General features: G+C 36.3%; 1 long non-coding RNA gene across 2 annotated transcripts; it reads left to right on the top strand.

Annotated features, from left to right (window-relative positions):
• Positions 1 to 398: 398 nt before the first annotated feature.
• On the top strand, positions 399 to 13,513 carry LOC110680442. Of its 2 annotated transcripts, none has more exons than XR_002502879.1 (2): positions 399 to 827; positions 13,327 to 13,513. It is a non-coding gene; the product is annotated as an uncharacterized LOC110680442 (long non-coding RNA). The 2 variants fall into 2 exon arrangements; XR_002502878.1 differs by having other exon boundaries at positions 399 to 882.
• The last annotated feature ends 5,144 nt before the right edge of the window (positions 13,514 to 18,657 follow it).

Genomic DNA, 18,657 nt, shown 5'->3' with positions numbered 1-18,657 from the left:
TTTGAGTTAGGTTAAGTAAATTGAAAGCGTTTTTTTTTTTCTCATATAAGCAGGTGATACCAACTCAACCGTAAACATTCTGAACTACTACGGCAAATGAAATGTTGTATGTTTAAATTTAGTATTGCCTCACAAAGAAAGCTTTTTTATAAGAAATGAATGTGATGTTTGGAATGATTAAGAAACAATTAAGAATTGAAAAAATATATGAAGTTTGTTCAATCAATCCATAATCCAACTGAGAGCAACAATAAGTTTCAGAACCATTGTTAGGATCTTATGCACCACACCACTCGGGGATCGACCGTGTGCAGTCGTAATAGGACCAGTTACTCGCTCGTTTACCCGGTCGGTCACTCGAGCACACAGCTTGCGGTTGTCGTTGAAGGGGTTTTGGCGGCGGCCGTTGGTTACCTTCAGTGTTGGTCATTCTGTCACCGCGCGCGGCTGGAGTGCTATTCTGTGGGACATCAGCTGGTTCGGACGTTCTGCTAGAATCCGTAGACGTTCGGTTCGGTTCGTTCGTTCAGCGCATTCTGCGGGGGAAGATAAGTGTTCTAGCGTTGCAAGTCGCGGTCGCGGGGTTCTATCGCCCTTTATCAAATGTCGCTCGAGGAAGAACATCGCTCAGTCTACGGTTGGACGTGATCGCGAACGGCGGTGCCTTCTCTTCTTCAAGAACAAGGTTTTTTTCCGAAGTTCTCTGGAAAAACGGTGTGGAAAATTTCTTCTTCGCGGTTCTGGAGTTGGCAACGAGCAAAAGAAGGAAGTGAACCAAAGTGAATTGTTAATGAGGTGTAAATCGCGGTGGTCAGTTCGGTTGATTGGTATGTGTTAGGGTACCATTTCTGCTGATGCTCGTCATCGGCAGGCACTCAGTCAGTAAGTCAGAAAGTTCCCCCGTTTGGTGGGTGGAAAAAAGTGCAAGTGAAAGTGAAAAGTGTGGGTTAGATCGGTTGAAGGTTCGCACGATTAAAAAAGGCTGGCTCTTGGAATGGTCGGTGGCCGGCATTGCTCGCATCAAAGGGTTATGTGTGATTAGAGAGGGGAACCTTGATAATGAAGAATAATTGGATTTTTATTGATTATGGCTGTTAATGAACGTTTGCATTTTTTTTTTGCAGTCCGTTGGTCGTTGTTCGAGCTGGGTTAGATAGAATTCATTGATTGGCAAGTGCAGTCGCATTCTAAATCAGGAGACAAAATCATATCGTAGATAATATTGTATCTTCTGATGTCCGGAAAATGTGCTTAAATAACAGTAATACATTGTATACGATCTTGAACAATATCTATATGCAGGAAAACATTTTTTATAAGAAAAAAATAATAGGGTCGATGTACCAATAGCCGCATAGCTTAGAACAAAAAATCATAGAAAATCGAAAAATAACGCTAGCGTCATTATTTTTACATCATCTGAAAGCTTTTTATCTTGGTTTTGTGGGAAAAATATGAAAACTACGAAAACTCAAATGTTTGTATTTATTATCGCGTGTGCCACTATAGGAATACATGTGCCTGTAGTAGCACTATTTCTAATTGCTGTTCCTATAGTAGCACTAGCATCACGGCTTTGGAAAAATACTTATCAAAATCGTATTTTTACAAAACTTTTATATTTTTCCTACACAGTGTGGATCAAAAGCTTTCGTTTGATGTAAAAAAGTTCTTATTTCATCAATTATTTTGTATAATAAAAAATAGTTTCTCTCAGTAGTGCTACTATAGGAACAATAGGTTAACTATAGGCGCAAGGGAGCTCAAATTTTAAGCAAAACTAATTATTTCGATCATTTTTTGAAAAAAATCAAGCTGTGTATAAATGGTACTTAGATTAATAGCTCCTGATCTTCATGTCAAAAAATATTTTGAAAAGATTTATAGCAAAACGGCCGTAAAAAGCCACTAGTGCGACTATAGGGGACTGTCCACTAAGGGCACACCGACCCTATTGGAATTTCATTATTGACCAATTCAATGGCGCGAGTGTCTTGCGGAGTAGATTCCTAGCAGATTTATTCGAAGATCCTTAGCAAATTTATTGCATAACTTTCGGTAAAATCAGTATTTAATTCACAAAACGGTTCAGGGATGTTTCTCGGCAAGCATAATTATTATTATATCCCGACTACGTTTGCAGGGGATTCCGATTACAAAAATTATCTTAAAACTCCTTGCACATTGAAGATTTTGGTGAAATTGTTTTAAGACCCTTGACAGATGTTATAGAAGATTCGTGCTGTATTACTTCCAAGATTATATTGTGTGTGCATTTATGTAAAGACTCTTGATGTATTCCTTTTCAGTGCTGGGTGCTGATATCGAAGTTTCAAAATTCTTTAGTTCGGACATCAATAAATCAATTATGATGGAATTTTCAGTATTGATCACAAGTAGATAAAAAACCGAATTTAGTACTATACCATTTAATTCCACTATAATTTGTATCTATTGACAGATACGCGTATTTCTACCTGAACTGTAAGGCCGTGTTCAGTGTCATGTACTAGATTCGACTTCTAATACACGACACTGAAGACGGCCTTACAGTTGAGGTCGAAATACGCGTATCTGTCAATAGATGCAAACTCTAGTGGAATTAAATGATATAGTACTAAATTCGGTTTTTCATCTACTTATAGGTATTCCACTAAACATCTCGAAGATTTATTATTATTAATCACAAATTAGTTTTATTCTTGGCGCATGCAAACAAATTTATGAAAACGATTGTGGTTCCAGATTTAGATTCAAGTTTGTTGGAATACATGGGGTATTTTGAAATGCAAATTATGAGAAAAGTACCGTTTTGATTCATATTACGGACAGCTTCAAATTCCGGACACTCTCGTTTGTATGGGAAACATTTCACACGAAATGTTTCAATTTTCGCCATCCAAAAGTTCTCATTTTCGAGGCTCGTTTTATTAGGTTTTTTCCATGAATATCATTGCAAATTTATAATGCCCAACTACCTTAGACGTCTCTTAAGTGGTTGAACGATTTCAATTGATGATTTGACTGTTCCATTAATGATTATCATGAGCTGTCCGTAATTCGAATCAAAGCGTCCGAAATATGAGGCAAAAGTGAGGGAGCGTCCGGAATAAGAATCATGAAAAGGCCACACGTTTTGATTTATTTTAAATTATTCAAGTTGCGGACGCGTATTCTTCACCCACCATCCGAAAGTTAAGGGCTTCCGACGCTCGATAACGTTAAAAAATCATACAGAATGATTTATTTTGTATGGTCCAAGCTGGGTTATACTTCACTGAGGCCTTAAGTGTCCGTAATATGAATCAACGGTACAAGAACCCTCATCAACAATTGAAAAAAATAATGTAACATGCATCCATTTGATAGAATATATTACTTGTTTCAGTTTGTGGTCATTTTGGAAACATAGTCACCGGATATCGGTTACGGTAGCGGGGTCCAACAGACGCTTTAAGAATGACATGCACATGCAAAAATCATGATTTTTCAACCAAATTTAGTGGTGTAGTATCATGACATGATTTATAAAGTGGTTCTTACCTTTTTCGGATACTTGATTATACGTTCCGAGAGGGTTTCAAATGGTCAATTTTAATACCTCTTCTACCGTCATTGCATAACGGCTTGAATTTCATGATTTCACATAGAAGTGAAAAGACATCATCTCATATTCTTCGTCTTCTTTCTGGCGTAACGTGCTAACCAAATCAAAGTTAATTTTTAAACGAAGTATTGCATTTGAATTTTTACAACATTGGACAGAGAGTTTTTTTTAATTGATCAATAATTGCATTTGTATTCAGTAAACTTCAAAATCAAAGCAGGTGATAGAAATTTTATATTAATTTTTCAATTTTTCTTTTAAATTTCTTGCATTTCTGATTATGTATCATTACCTGGAATGCAATTTAACGGAAGACCACTTACCGGAACGCACCATTTTTGGTTTTTTTTTTTGGTTTGGGTGAACCCAAACTTTTGCACGAACACCATACTGAGGGGTGAACCCAAACTTTTGCACGATGAATTGACTGACTGTTTCATTGATTTTGAATACTTTTCAGATTTTTCCGCAAAAATTTCGTGAGTGCCCTTCAAAGAATATAAGATTACGATTCTAATGACACCTTGTTTTAAAATTTTAGTCGATCCAATGCTGAGCAAATTAGATATGTTTTTTCAGTGTGTTTTTTGAAAAATGTCACACCTTAAAGTAAAAATTGAGTATAAAAAGTTCAAATAATGTTTTTGGAACAATAGATACGAAGTAAAAATAACTCACTGCCTTTCGAATGCGGCTTAGAGAGTTTCAAATGGACGTGTAATCACAGAGATATGGACTGAACACTTTTGCATGTTTTTTAGGGGGTGAACCCAAACTTATGCACGGGAGTGTATGTTGTTCTGGCTCCCTCCCATTACCCCAAACGCCACTACTCCGTATGGGTCACTACCCTGAATGCCACTATCCCGAACGCCACTACCCCGAATTAGGCTGTTAATCAGCTCAGTGGGCACTTTCGTAGTTCAAGGGTTTATTAAAAAATTTCATTACGTAAATAATTGCCAATTTTTGACACCTACCCACCCCCTCGTACCATTTTTTGTATTGAAATTCTATGTATTGTGTTTGGACTGTAACGTTTTGAAGAAAACCACCACAAAATGTTTACCCCCTTCAGCGTTACGAAATTTGTGAATGGGCCTTTAATAAAATAAGCCTTGTATTGACTGAGAGCTGTCCTTGTCAATTTACCATTCTTTTACATGTGCCTCTATGCCCAGGAACGTCAAGGAAATGTTAAATCCATAAAACCGTCACCGGAAGAATTTGAACTCATAACCCCCAATATGGTCTTGCTGAACAGCTGTGCGATCACCAGTATTTGGACTTCTTGGTGATGTTCATATTTAATTTTTATTTATAAACAAATATTTTTCTTTCTTATGAAAATAGGTTGTGTCATAGCATAACGTTGTCATAGTGATCATTCTCGTCATAGCTGCAAACATCTCACCAGAAATTTGTCCTTATTTCTTAAATAGGCTGTTCTTTCAAGTTTTCGTTGGATAAGCTAATCACTAATGTTTCCATGCAGAAAAGCTTTTTTAAATGAATATATCCTGAAGGTATTCACTAAAGTGAATCTTGCTATAATTCTAATTAAAAAATTTCACTTTTTTATTTTCTTTTATTAAAACACAGGTCTCTTATTAAAGACAGGTCTCTTATGGATTTGCTCACCACTTTTCTGCCATCATAATTTCTTCATTGTCTTGAATCAGAAAAAAAATTGTTTTGTTGTTATCTCATTGCAATTCATATGAATGATCCCACATACCAATGAAAGTTTTCACTGTAGCGACAATCAGAGGCCGCCGGTTTTCTAACATGTACAAGTGTATTAAAGTTTCCTTGCTATAGCGGAATGGTTGTCTATCAGGTTGGTCTTTAAGCGGGTTCCATAGAACAACACTTGTAGCGACTATCTCAGGGTGATCTTCCACTACCATCGTTTACGAAACAAAATTTTTAAGAAGTTCTTAACACTAGTAGCCCGACACCTACAAAAATGAGTAAAGAAAGTGGGTTTCGACGTCTAAGAAGAGACTTTACTACATCCTGATTGTGTGCATATTATAGCTATTCTTTTCATAATAAATTCACCCTTCTTTTCGAAATAGGCTGTTCTTCAGAGCATTGCAATGTGGCTGAATCTCACCATAATTAAAGAACAAATTCAAACAAAACTTAGTATCTAAAAATAATTTGCTACTTTTCATCTTCAAATATTAGAAATATTGCCAAACTCGTTAAATACTCATAAGGAATTGTATAATTATCTCCCCACTCTGTAACTATAGAATAAGTCTCAAAATGTTATGCATTCGGGGTAATGGAGTTCGGGGTAATGGAGTTCGGGGTAATGACCCATTCGGGGTAATGGCTTTCGGGATAATGGCGTTCGGGGTAGTGGCATTCGGGATAGTGGCGTTCGAAATAGTGTCATAGAGTCGTTGTTCTTCTTGCTTGTGTTACGACTCACCTAGGACAAAGCTTTCTCAGCTTAGAGTTCTAGTAGCTTTTTTACAGTTATTAGGTAAGAGCCTATGTCAACTGACCGTTTTTACATTGGTTTATAGTTTGACAAATATGTCAGTACTCTAAGCTCTAGAAAGTCTGGGAACATGCCAGCCAGTAATAATTATGATCCGGCGGTATTTAGTTTCACCAGCTTGATCTTGCTGTATAGCTACCCGTTACTGCTACGTATATGTTTGCCCTGAATTATGAACAAATATCACGATACCAAAATCGGATAAAACGTGTAATTTGTTTGTGATTCAATTAGAAACAAATCGTCTGCTTGGGATTGGAAAACTATGTCCTAAAATTCAGGCTGAAACATTACAGGCAAGAATACAATAAATGAGAAGAATTGGTTTTGGTATACATATGTGATGCAAAATAGTATCGAGGTCAATATAATTCGGAAAAAAATCACCTATCAAACAAGGATTTTTGCAATTTGAGTTAAGAGAATTTTGGGGTTATGATGGTTCTTTTATTTCCTTAAGTTAAAACAGTCAAGAACTCAATTTTATTACTGTATCAATAAATGAAAAAACACTAATTTTTCGAGGTAAGTGACATACAAAATTGTAATTCTCAGTTTAGCTTTGTAATTTGAAGAAAGCTTAAAAATCAGAAATTAGTTTAGTTCCATGGTAATCGAGAATAGGGATACGATTCGACATTGTGACGTCCATCTTTGGATTCCGAGATATACTTAGCATCTCTATAGATCTACGTTTCCCTTGAATTCACTTGATTGTACTATTTTTCTCCAAATGTCATATCTCTGAATGTCTGTACACCAAATTCAGTACCAGAGCGAGAAATTAAAAATAACAATAAGCAAACATAAGAAGAAGATATTTGGTCATTTTCGTCTTAAAATATTGCCAAAAATGCCGACATCGGTGGAACTCGAAAAAGCCAACCAAATAAGGAAATGTGAATATCAGATGACCCAAAATGGGTCATTCGAGGAAAAGGGTCTCGCTGCATAAGCCCCAGCTGCAGAGATAAGTTGAAGGAACCATCTATGTTATGCAGATATTTGAAGATGGCGCATATTAACAAGATCATATATCTAGATATCTTAGACTTATCTTTGATGCTTAGGTATTTCAAAGGAAGGATCTCCCCTGTCCATTATCTTTGGTAGTCAATCCAAAAATGTTCGATCAACATACTGACCTGAATGACGGTCAAAGGGTCATTAATAAAAAAATCAGTATTGTAGAAACATAATTTTCCGGTAAATGGTCTTCCGGTATATTGCATTTCGGGTAATGGTTTTCGGGTAATGTCGGAGAACCGCGTTTCTCCGTCATTTCCATTTCAAAATACCATGGGCATTCAAAAAAAAAACCTACGTCCGAAACCGACTTTAAAATTTCCAATGCATCCTACATAAAAAACAATTCAATTTTAATTTTGCTATTATTCATTGCAAATTTTTACTACAGTCAACTGTCTCTTACTCGATATTCTGTACCTCGATATTTCCCCCAACTCAAGAGAATGCGCGGTCCCTTAATTCAGCATACTTTGATCTCTGTAAGTCTATACCTCTCTAACTCGATGCGATCTGTATGAGTTTATCATGCTTACTCAAGATTTCCATTAAAAGTTTCAAATTACTTCCAAATGTTAATAAATTCCAAAAATTTGAAAGTTTTGATTATGTTCACAGTAAAATTAAGGATTTCTGGGAGATAAAACTTTATATTTTTGTTGACTGTTCAAAAGGTGTAAAGCAGGTGAATATCAAAATTCTACTGTTTTTTCCCGTTAAAATAACTATTTTGAATGTATTTAGTTAAATTTACAAAAAAATGAAAAGTATTTGTTCTGTATTTTGATACCTTCCTTACTCGATAGTTCCTTCAATATCGAGTTAGGGAGAGTTGACTGTATTACTATCCTTGACAATCTTTGACAAGATGTTTGAATTTATAAGTAAACATCAGGTCTCAATAAATTTTTTGTGATTGCTGGCATTTATTTTCTTTAATAATAGTTAATTCCTGATGAAATAGATGGTTGATTCCTTCCAAGAGCCTAATTACAAAATCTTTGACAAATTTCAATTAAAAGATTGATCGATTTCTGATACATTTCAATGACATCTTTTCCGAGCCTTTTAAAGTTTGAAATTGGATTTTAGATGCCTTGGTTAATTTTTCAGTAATAATTCGTCAATTTTATTCATAAGTGCCAAACCGCTGGTTTTAGCGATTGAGTTTGTTCGGAGAAGTTTATTGGCATATTAAAGCCCATCTGTTGATGAAAAGAAAAATTGTGATCGACACACCCAGCAGTGAGATGAAAAACTATTTTTTCATTACATTCATATAGACATATGGCGTCTTTGACAATGTTGTAGAAGCGACCATTTAAAACAACTTTGTCAAAGACACACTTTTTGTATGTTATATGCTTTATGAGATGTATGCTGTGGTATGTGAATGGCCCCTTTTTTTCTATTTCATTTATTTGAGGCTCAATCGCGTTTAACGCTTTACGGAGCCGAAATTCATTTTTTGTATTGTTTACAAATCATTCACTTTTTTGTACTAAGATTAGTATGGGATGGAGCCAGGGTACTCGTGACAACTTGAGGTTAATGGTCACAATTTTTGGAAGGAAGGACATGGTGAGGATTGGGTTTAGGGTTTTCTGCAGCACATCCGGGAGGTATATCGTGGTATCGCGATGAACATGTAGTGGCGTTGGTACCAATTTCTTGCCGGTATTCGTCTGCCGGATGGCCAGGATCCTCAATCCAACATACAGGGGACAAAACACAGAAAAAAAAACTGGAGAAGAGAACACAGGAGAATTAAACTTTTATACTGGACAAGCGAAGAAAATCGCGTGAATGGCCCCTTGAAACAATATTTTTTTCATATATTTTTCGAAATTTTTGCGAAATTGTTTGTCTTATAAAAAGTCGTGTTTCTGCTGAACGTGCAACGTGATAATAAGGTGATCCATAAGTTACTCTTTTTAAGGGGTAGCTTAGGCCCCAACACCTTGTTCAAGTGTAAATGGCGCAGAAAATCTATTAGTCTTTTAATGTGCTTTTACTATCAAACAAATAAGTCTTATAAAAACGTAATCGTCCCTTTACTTCATTACTTTAGGAGATAGAGAGTAGCAATGTTCAGCATTATGCATCGAAAGCAGGTACTAGAGGCTAAACTGCCCATTGAAAAAAGAGTAATTTATGAATAACTCGGTTGGTTCAAAAGATAGTAGAATGACATGTTCAGTAAAAACATGGGTTTTTATGCCTTTAATACTTGTCTTGAGATATCCTCAGGATATGTGTTGTGGCATCACTTCAGCAAATTCTCCTTACACTATGCCATGGAATCCACCATAAGTTTCTTATCGTTTTATTATTACTACTATTATTGATAATAAATTCATTAACGAGACATTCCCTAAGATTTGATAGGTTTCTTAATGAAAATGCATCCAAAGGTTTCCTTCTTGTATTCTCCCTGCAACTTCTTCTTCTAGATTAATAAAAACCCTTAACGATTCATTCGAGAATTTATCAATTCGGCGCAAAAATCCTTCGATAAATGTCCCCCGGAATTTCTTTAAGAATTACCATAGAAATGTTTGCAGTTGTTTCTGAAGTAACATTTTACAGGATCCAATCAGAAATATTTTGAGGAATTCCTCTCTGGAGCTATTTTTAATCCACCCTTTCAAAGAGCTTCTGGTTGAACTCAAAAATATGAACATAATTTCCTATGAAAATCGACAGACTCGAATAAGTTTCTGCCAAAATGTTTGTGTTAATCATAAAACAAACCAAGACAATATATTTGTAGGAACATCTAAGATATAACTTCTGCACAAATTATATTTTAAAATAAAAAAAAGCTTAAAAAAAATTAGGGAAAGTTTTTTTGAAATCCCTTTAACAATTATTCGCGGAAACAATTGAAGGGTTCTTAAGAGTTTCAAGAAATAGTTTAAGGAGAAAGTATTGGAAAAATATCTGGTGAGTCGTTGAAAATCCGCTGAAAAAATACTGATAGGGGTTCATAGATGTAATGTCTCGAGTAATTCCTAGAAAAATCCATAAATGTAAAATTGATTGAAATTCTTGGAAAACAACAAGCAATATTCTCGGAAAATTCCTGTACGAATCTCTATAATAACTTTTTGTAAAAATGCAAGACAGAATGCTTAGAAAAATCCATGTTGGAATTTCTTGTGAAAGCCGGTTGTGCTGCTTTTCCCCGAATGTCGTTTCCCCGAACGTCAGTTCCCCAAAAGCCAGTACCCCGAATATCCCGTTTCCCCGAATAGTCTATTTCCCCGATTAGTTTCTGGCACTCATAATTGTCATAACTTTATAACATTTCAGGGTGGTGAATGAACCGGTCATCTGATATGCACCCCCCTTGGTGAAATTCTGTGGTCCTTGTCATCTTTCGCAGTACGTGTTTAGACCAGAATGACCAAGTATCTCCTTCTTTTGATCGCTTATCATTCTTTGGAGTTCGTCACCTACCACTGAAGAAAATTTCGGCACCTTTTCCAACTGCATCATTTTCCGGGGAAACGGGTCATTCGGGGATATGGAATTCGGGGAACAGGGTCTTTCGGGGAACTGGCGTTCGGGGAAATGACATTCGGGGAAATGACATTCGGGGAAAAGCAGCACAATTAAGAAAGCCATGTCTCAAAAGCTAAGACACGCTTGGAGATGTCCTTAGTAAAAGTGAAGGTAGAATCTTTCGATGATTCCTCTAGGATATTTGAAGAATCTTCGAAAAGATTCCTGGGAGAATTTCAAACATTTGTCCGCAATTATTGTAATTTAGTTGTCCTAAGAAGAACTACACCGTGTCCAGTATATTCTCATACAAATTCGAGATAACATTACTTTGCGCTTGTTTAACTGACATCATTGGTGATAATATTTTTTGAAAGTGGTTATAATACTGATTCACTACAGGAAATATTTTGGAAATATTTCAATTATAAACTTATTTTATCAACTTAAGAATTTACGAAAAATATTTCCAGCGGCACGCTCATAGGCAGAGCCCAATTTCAATCTGCAGTTATCGCACATATATTTATCAAATTTTATGAATATTTATCTATTCAAAACGCAATATGATTAACTTAAAGTTTCTGAAACTATTTTGTGAATGCTCTGATTTTCACTTTGTAAACCAGACCAAAACAAACATTCATTTTAAGTGCAAAACACGACTTCAATGGACATTTCATCACTTATCATAGCAATTATTTTTTCTTATTCATAATTCAAGCTATTCTACGTTAGTATAATACTACCAGACTACAATAAAATACTACAACATTGGATTATCCTACATTCAGTAAAGTTATACCAAAGAAAAGAAAAAGTGTATGAGAATATATTGGACACGGTGTACTGAAAGATTATTCTTAGCTTCATTATATTTGGTGTTTTTTGTCCTTGGCTTATGGAAGATTTTCTTTCTGAAATCCTTTTAAAAATGACTGATGGATTGGGGGGGTTATTGAAGAGATTCGGTTGCAAAATTACTGGAGTTTTTGGAAAATAATCTTAAATACGTTCTTCGAATCCCTCAAGAGAGAACAAAGAAACTACTATGATAGAAAAATAATGAAAGGTAAACTATGTATTTTTTAAAGAATAAAAAGTTTCTTGCTGTGATTACTAAAAATGTTTATTATTGCTTTGAAACAGTTTGATTGTTATTCTTGAACGAGCTGAAAAGTGGCGAACATGTCTGCTGAACCAGATCAAAATAAAATGCTCGCGAGTATCAGAGTGTTGATTTACCCACATCTGTCGTGCTCGCGAGTAAATGAAGCTAAAGTGATTCTTGAAGCTCACAGTCAATTGCGCTTCTGAAAAAAAAGCTCCGAGAGTTCTGGTTTTGAAGTTTTTTCAATACAAACTGTCGATTTTATGGGGCCTTCCTTAGCCGATTGGTTAGATTCTGCGGCAACAAAGCAAAGCCATGCTTAAGGTTTATGGGTTCGATGCCCGGTCGGCATAGAGTATAATCGTACCTGCCACAGCTAAGCTGAGAAGCAGGCTCTATCCCAGGATGTTAATGCCAAGAAGAAGAAGAAAAGATGTGTTTGCCATCAGTTCTAATTGACTTGGACTAACGAATATCTGTATTTAAATAATTTTCTGGCTGAATAAGATCACGTTTTTTTGAGGGTTTTATCATCAAAACACACAAAGAATTTCTAATAGGGTGCATATAACACATGTCTCATAATACCGATGTTGAATAGCGTGGAATCCAATCACAGTAACTTAGCCAAAACTTGCCATCCTAGTTTGGCATCTTCTGACGGTGGGATTCGAAGAATATCAAAGCAAGTTCGCTGCGTAGGAAACTAAACGCATACTTCGTGGTGTAGTGATACAGTATCTATTCCTTGAATCCTGAGGTTCTGGGTTCGAAACCAGAAGGATTTTTTTTTATTTTCATCGAATTTTTATGGCATTGTATTGCTGACCACGGAAAGTCTTAAAATGTCGAGCGAAGTGCGGAACGGTTTCTACTTTGGTACGTGTATATCTTTTTCATGCATTTTATACGAGTGATTTGATTCATATAGAATGATGTATAGCTAAAATAAAACCAACCAACATGTTGAATGTGAGTACAATATTGCCAAGTTTGCACTTAAGTATGACATATAATTTTAAGATATTTTTGTTTCGTCTTCGAAAAATTCAAATTTTACTCAAAAATAACAAAATGCTTTGGTTCGTATCACAGAGATCAAATGTTAAATATGGTGTACATATGTTTTACCGGAAGAATTTTCCGTATGCATGAACGATTTTTGCTTATTTTCGCGATTACAAGCCACTTTATTTGGCCGGTGACTGTACTGCTATATGTACTGCACATTTTAAGAAAGTACTCCAAAGCAAAAAATGAAAAATAGTTCATAGTTAGAGATATTCTAATATCTCTAATTATGACCTATATGTCAATTAAAATTTGTTTACGAATAAATTGACTCTTCAAAATGTTTGTAACAAAATGTTGTTTACAAAAAATAGAATAGTTTTGAATATCACAGTAGGCTGTACAACGTGATCGACTGTTTCATCCCGTTAGGAAAAGACACGTAACAGACCACAGCTCGACAACGACCAAAATTGGACCACAGTCGCGATCCTAATAAAACTAAACTTTCGGTTTGATCTAATGATAAATGTTTCCACATTATATTAGCCTCACCATTCCGCGAGTTATATTTATTGTGTGCCAAGTGATTTGATTGTTGCGAACGCGTGAAAAACGGAAGCCCTGAGTACCTATTTAGGTGTCTAGCTGTTACTCGCTGCATAGAACGCGAGTGTCCGAAAACGAAAACTGCGAAAACGCCAAATTGATAACAGTGCGAGAAGTGGACGGCGGCGATCAACTAACGCAAATCCGGAGCAACGAGCCATATCCAAGCGGCTAGAAGCGGATTCGGAAACTCAAAGCTAGTGCCAGAAGAGCAGACGGTCGGGGCAGACATGAGGAGCAGAGGTAGCTGTTTTATGCTAATAGCATCAATTGTGATATTATCAGGTAATTTTTCAATTTATCACTCTCTGAATGTCGTGTCTCCTGTTGGGGTTGGATGAAGATCTATGGAGAGCGTTGTTGATCTCTCGGATCGTGTTGAGTTCCGAGGGCGGAGAAATCAAATTTAGTCGGGTGGTAATTTGGAGTGTTAATTGATGTTGGACAAGTCGTCGACTATCTGTTGTAAATCAGCCGCTGAAGAACTGAATACTTATCGTTGAATCACTCGACACCAACCAACCAACGGATGGCTGACTTTGGACACCAAGTACAATTTGAACAATTAAATAAAAATCGTACCCGCTTGGCCTTCGGCGGTTGCCGTTTTGAGTTTATCGTTTATTTGCGCTAAATAGATTTGGCCCTGGTCCAAAACTAAATTAGCCACGTTTAACCGAGTAAACTACTAATACACTAGACGTGTAGCTAAAGGTGAAAACCTGTGCAACATCTGTCGCCTGAATTCTTCCACGAGGGGAAAAGTCTTTGTAATGAAGTGGAATTTCACTGAAAATGTTAACTTCTAAGAACATTAATCGAAATTAAGATGTAGGTTTATAAACTCTACTCACACCTTTCTTTTCTCATTATCATGTTCTTGTAAAACTATTGGAAGCTAAATTTGAGTGTATTGGATACATTCGACCATTTAGCTACAACTCAGATTTGGTAAGAAAGTTCCAATAATCTATGTATGAAATTTTGGTTCTATTTAGCATTCTGAAAGGAAGGATGAGAATCCTAGAAATTTTATGATGCATCCTCTCAGGGACCTCTCAGAATCCTCAAAGAATTCTTATCAGTGTTCTCTCAAGATTCTCATGTAATTTCTTGCTGAATTCACATAAGATTCTTCACAGGATTCACATCGAATTCATCTGGAAAATGTCATCAGAACTTATTTATGATTCTAGTCAGAATACTCGCAGGAATCACACCAAAACAATTTCAGAATTCACATAGGATTCTTTGCAGGATTCACATCTGAGGCCTCGCAAGTTCTCATCAAAATCTCTTGAGAATTCTGTCAGAACTCTCATTAAAATCCTATCAGAAGGATATTCTGAACTCTCTTAAAACTCTTATCACAATCCTCATGAGACTAACATCAAAACCTTTCTGTCGGAAAATTTTTTCATTCCTTCTGTTCAGCCAATTCGAAACATTCTATCCTTCTCTGATTTTACGTCTGAAGTCCAAGGTCGGGGGATCCCTTTAGAAATTGTTTTTTGAGAAAACCGCCTTTTCTCTAGGAATACCTTTCTTGGTTCCTCAAGAAATTTCTTTGGGAGTAGCTCCAAGTATTCTTTCAGAATTGCCCAGGGAAATTTTCTAAGCATTTTTTGAAGAATGCTTTTTTGGGGTTTTCCATGAATTCAACGATTATCCCCGAGTTTCCCTTTGGCATGGCATGGTACCTAAAGAAATTCGTCAATGTTTCGTCCAGGGTTGACCAGGCTCTACGTTGTGTAAGGGTCCCGAAGGGGCAGACGAATAACGACGACTTTCTTCTACTATACTGTTTTATTGCCCACCACCGAGAGGCAGTGCTCCTGCTCGGTGGGGGATACTACTCGTTACAGAATTTTGAAGACTATTCAAGAATTTCACTAGGGATGTTTTCACGTATTACTTTGAGAGTTCTTTTAGGAATTCATGCAACAAATCTTCTAGGAATTCCACCGCGCATTCGTTTACTGATATTTCAAGAAATTTCTCCAGGGTTTCTTTCAAAAATGCCCCTATGGATTCCATCAGGGATGCTTCTCGAGATTTCAAATATATAACCAGCGCAGGGCTGTAAAGTTCCATGACCGACTTGCGACACTGACGAAACGAGTCTTCTCACTGTCACTAGACGAAGCTATATTTCATGTGCTCACTTCGTCACGTCGCAATAATGGGGCTCTCATGAGAGCAATTTTAATGTTGGTTTGCTATTAAAATTTCTATCTCATTTTTCAGAATTTCGGGAAGTAAATATGTTTGATAAGTTAAGTGGATATCCTTTCATGATTCCAGCTATATAATTAACAATCATAGAAGAAAATGGACTCAAAATGATCAAGTTTACGGTTCCGTCACAAGCCGTAATGACGGAAAAATGAAGGGGATTTTGAAAAAAAAAAATCTCTGTCATTGTCTCGCCGTCCGATGATAATGAGAGAAGCGTCTTTGTAAAAGTCGCACGACACTCGCTATTTACAATGACACTTTCCAGCCCTGAACCACCGATTCGTTCAGAAATCCCACTTAATGAAATTCTTTAGTGATTCCTTCAAGAACTCCCGCAGAGATTTTTGTCAGAAATATCCCAAAGGGATCAACTCACGAGTTTTCTCAGGGACTCATTGAAGAGTTACTCCAGGGATCACTTGAGGAGTTTCCTCTAAGGGACTCTCGATGAATTTCATCTGGGATTCCTTCAAAATTTCTCAGTAGATTCCTTCAATAGTTTCCCTAAGATTCAAAAAAAAAATCCAATTCCTGTAAAAAAGCATTCTTTCCGGAAATTCTCCAAGGATTTCTTAAGAATTTCCATAGGGATACACAAAAACTTCCACAGATACCTTCGGAAATTCCTACTGGTATTTGTTCAAGACATTTTCCTTAAATACTTTCAGTTCTTCTAGTGATAGATATAGGTATCCCTAAATGCAATTCCTCAAGAATTCCTGTAGAATTTGTTTCTGGATTAGTTCCATAATTTGGAAGTCTTTCAGGTATTTCTTCAATAATTCTCTTTGGATTCCTCTGAAAATACAAGGTTCACGAATTTGGAACTTCACGGGTTCCATCGAAGGAGATCTGCTAACTCTGAACAACTTTCTTGCAGAAGTTTTGATTCCATTTTATGAAGAATCTGAGATATTCTTCAGCTGCATCATACCCAGGCCCGGATTTGGGGGGAGGGGTTCGTCAAGGGGAAAATTGTCCCAGCCCTCCAAGAAGTAAAAAAAGGTTAAACAAAATTCAATGAATTATCTATTACAAAATGATTTTAATTGAAATAATGAAAAACGTTATTTTATAGTTAGTAGTAATACAATTGAATGTGCATTTAGTTTTAATAAAAATTCTCCTATTCGCTAAAGAAAACCATCAAACTCTTTTTGGATTGATAAACAGCAAACTTTCATAGCTACATGGAAAGATACTATCAGAATGACAGTTCTTCGTATCCTGGAATGATCTTGAAAATACGAAGGTACTCGGTAATTTATAATTTTTTTTTGTTATTTTACCATCAGGGAACTGAAACTACTATTTTATTCAGAAACATCTAAAATTCAACCGAAATTTTTTATATTTCCTTTTTTACTGTACTCTTTTCTATTTGTTGCCAATTTCACTAAGAGTTTAGAATTTACAATAACTTTGACCCAAATTCACAGAATTTGTTGTAATATTGCAATTGTCACTAAGAGCTTAGATTTTACAATAATATTGACCAAAATTTACACAGTTTAATAATAATTTATGTTTTCCCGGATCCTAATTACAAAATTCCCCGATCTTAATTGCCAGCCCAAGTGGATGGATTATCAACGTATTTTTGCTGTGGTCTTTGCAAGATTTTCTGTCCAAGGGCATTTACAAAGCGTATGCAAGTTGTCTTAGCGTGCATGGTTGGTGTGATTTTAACTGGAACAATTTTAATTTTGGACTTGATTGATTGAACGATTCAGTCAAAATTCAATCTCATCATCTACATTTTATGTAAAGACTTTTAAGTATTTCGTATTTATAATTTATCTTACCGATATTTTATTTTCATAGTACTAAACATTTATATGCTTAGCGTTTTTCACTCATTTGGTACCAAGGGCCTACTTCAAAAAATCTGACTAATATGGAACTTTGTAGGTTTCCCATCATGAGACTCTTTGTAGGATATTTTGTATCGTTTAGATTTTCGAAACATCCCTCAATTGCCGGAAGTATTCACGCAAGAAACAACTGTTGTTTTATGTCGTTCAGATTACGGAAGTGGTATTGTACACTATCGCTACGTAGTAGTCGACTTTTTACCATGACATATCCCGAAAGCAAACGATTACTGTCGTGTATAACCCTCTCGAAGACGTACTCTTCTAACAGGTCAAAGTCTTGAGATATCCGGCCAAGGAACGCAATAGGCGGGAGATGGACAAATCTTGTGGACGGTCTTGATCCGGCCGGTTCTCATCCATGGTTGGATAAAATTTGCATAAGAGTTCAATGCATAGTATGCTGCTCCACAAACGCGAACAGAAATTTTTCAAGTCTGAACCGTAAACGTTCGCTCCATAAGCGAATGGTCATGGGTTTGATTCCCAGCCCCCAAGCACAAAAAAAAAACTTCGTCAGTCCGCATGAAAACGACAGAGCTCCACCCGTCTAACACTTTGGTTGTCTGAAAGCGGACTGCGAACTTGCTCTATTGAACTCGGATAGCGCGATCGACCAACGGCAAGGAACAATGGATTTCTCTCTAGACTGATATGCAACCTCATGTGCTCTTTCACATACTGGCGATGATAAGCGTGACGAGGCGCAACGTTGGATTAGATCCACAAATAGAGTCAATCGATAAAGTAGAATAAGCAGATGGCTCTGTACTCTGCACTTATTCGCTCTGGTTGCTCAAGCTGGCGAAAAAAACTCTCAAAGGGGCTCTGCATTGTTTTGATTTTGCATGGGAATTGGACTTTAACTGGCCTTGTTGTTTAAAAATTTTATAGTGGAGTGAAAGAGAAAGGAAGTTTTTTGTGCAGAGGCCCATAGGTTAAGCAAATGAGAATAAAAAAAAACCGTAAACAACAAAGGCACGAAACGTCAAACACTTTCATATTTTTACCTTAGCAACCGTGCACGGGTAGAAATCAGAATCTAAAAAGAAGAATATGACTCATAATATCATGATTTCAGAGTGTTTTCAACTTATGAAAGTACACCATGATTTGGACTCATGATATCATGAGTCAGATTGCCGTAACGCAAAACACG

Source organism: Aedes aegypti, unplaced genomic scaffold, assembly GCF_002204515.2.
Source record: "Aedes aegypti strain LVP_AGWG unplaced genomic scaffold, AaegL5.0 Primary Assembly AGWG_AaegL5_hic_scaff_1398_PBJ_arrow, whole genome shotgun sequence".
NCBI lineage: Eukaryota > Metazoa > Arthropoda > Insecta > Diptera > Culicidae > Aedes > Aedes aegypti.
This window is presented reverse-complemented; position numbering and strand designations above follow the sequence as displayed.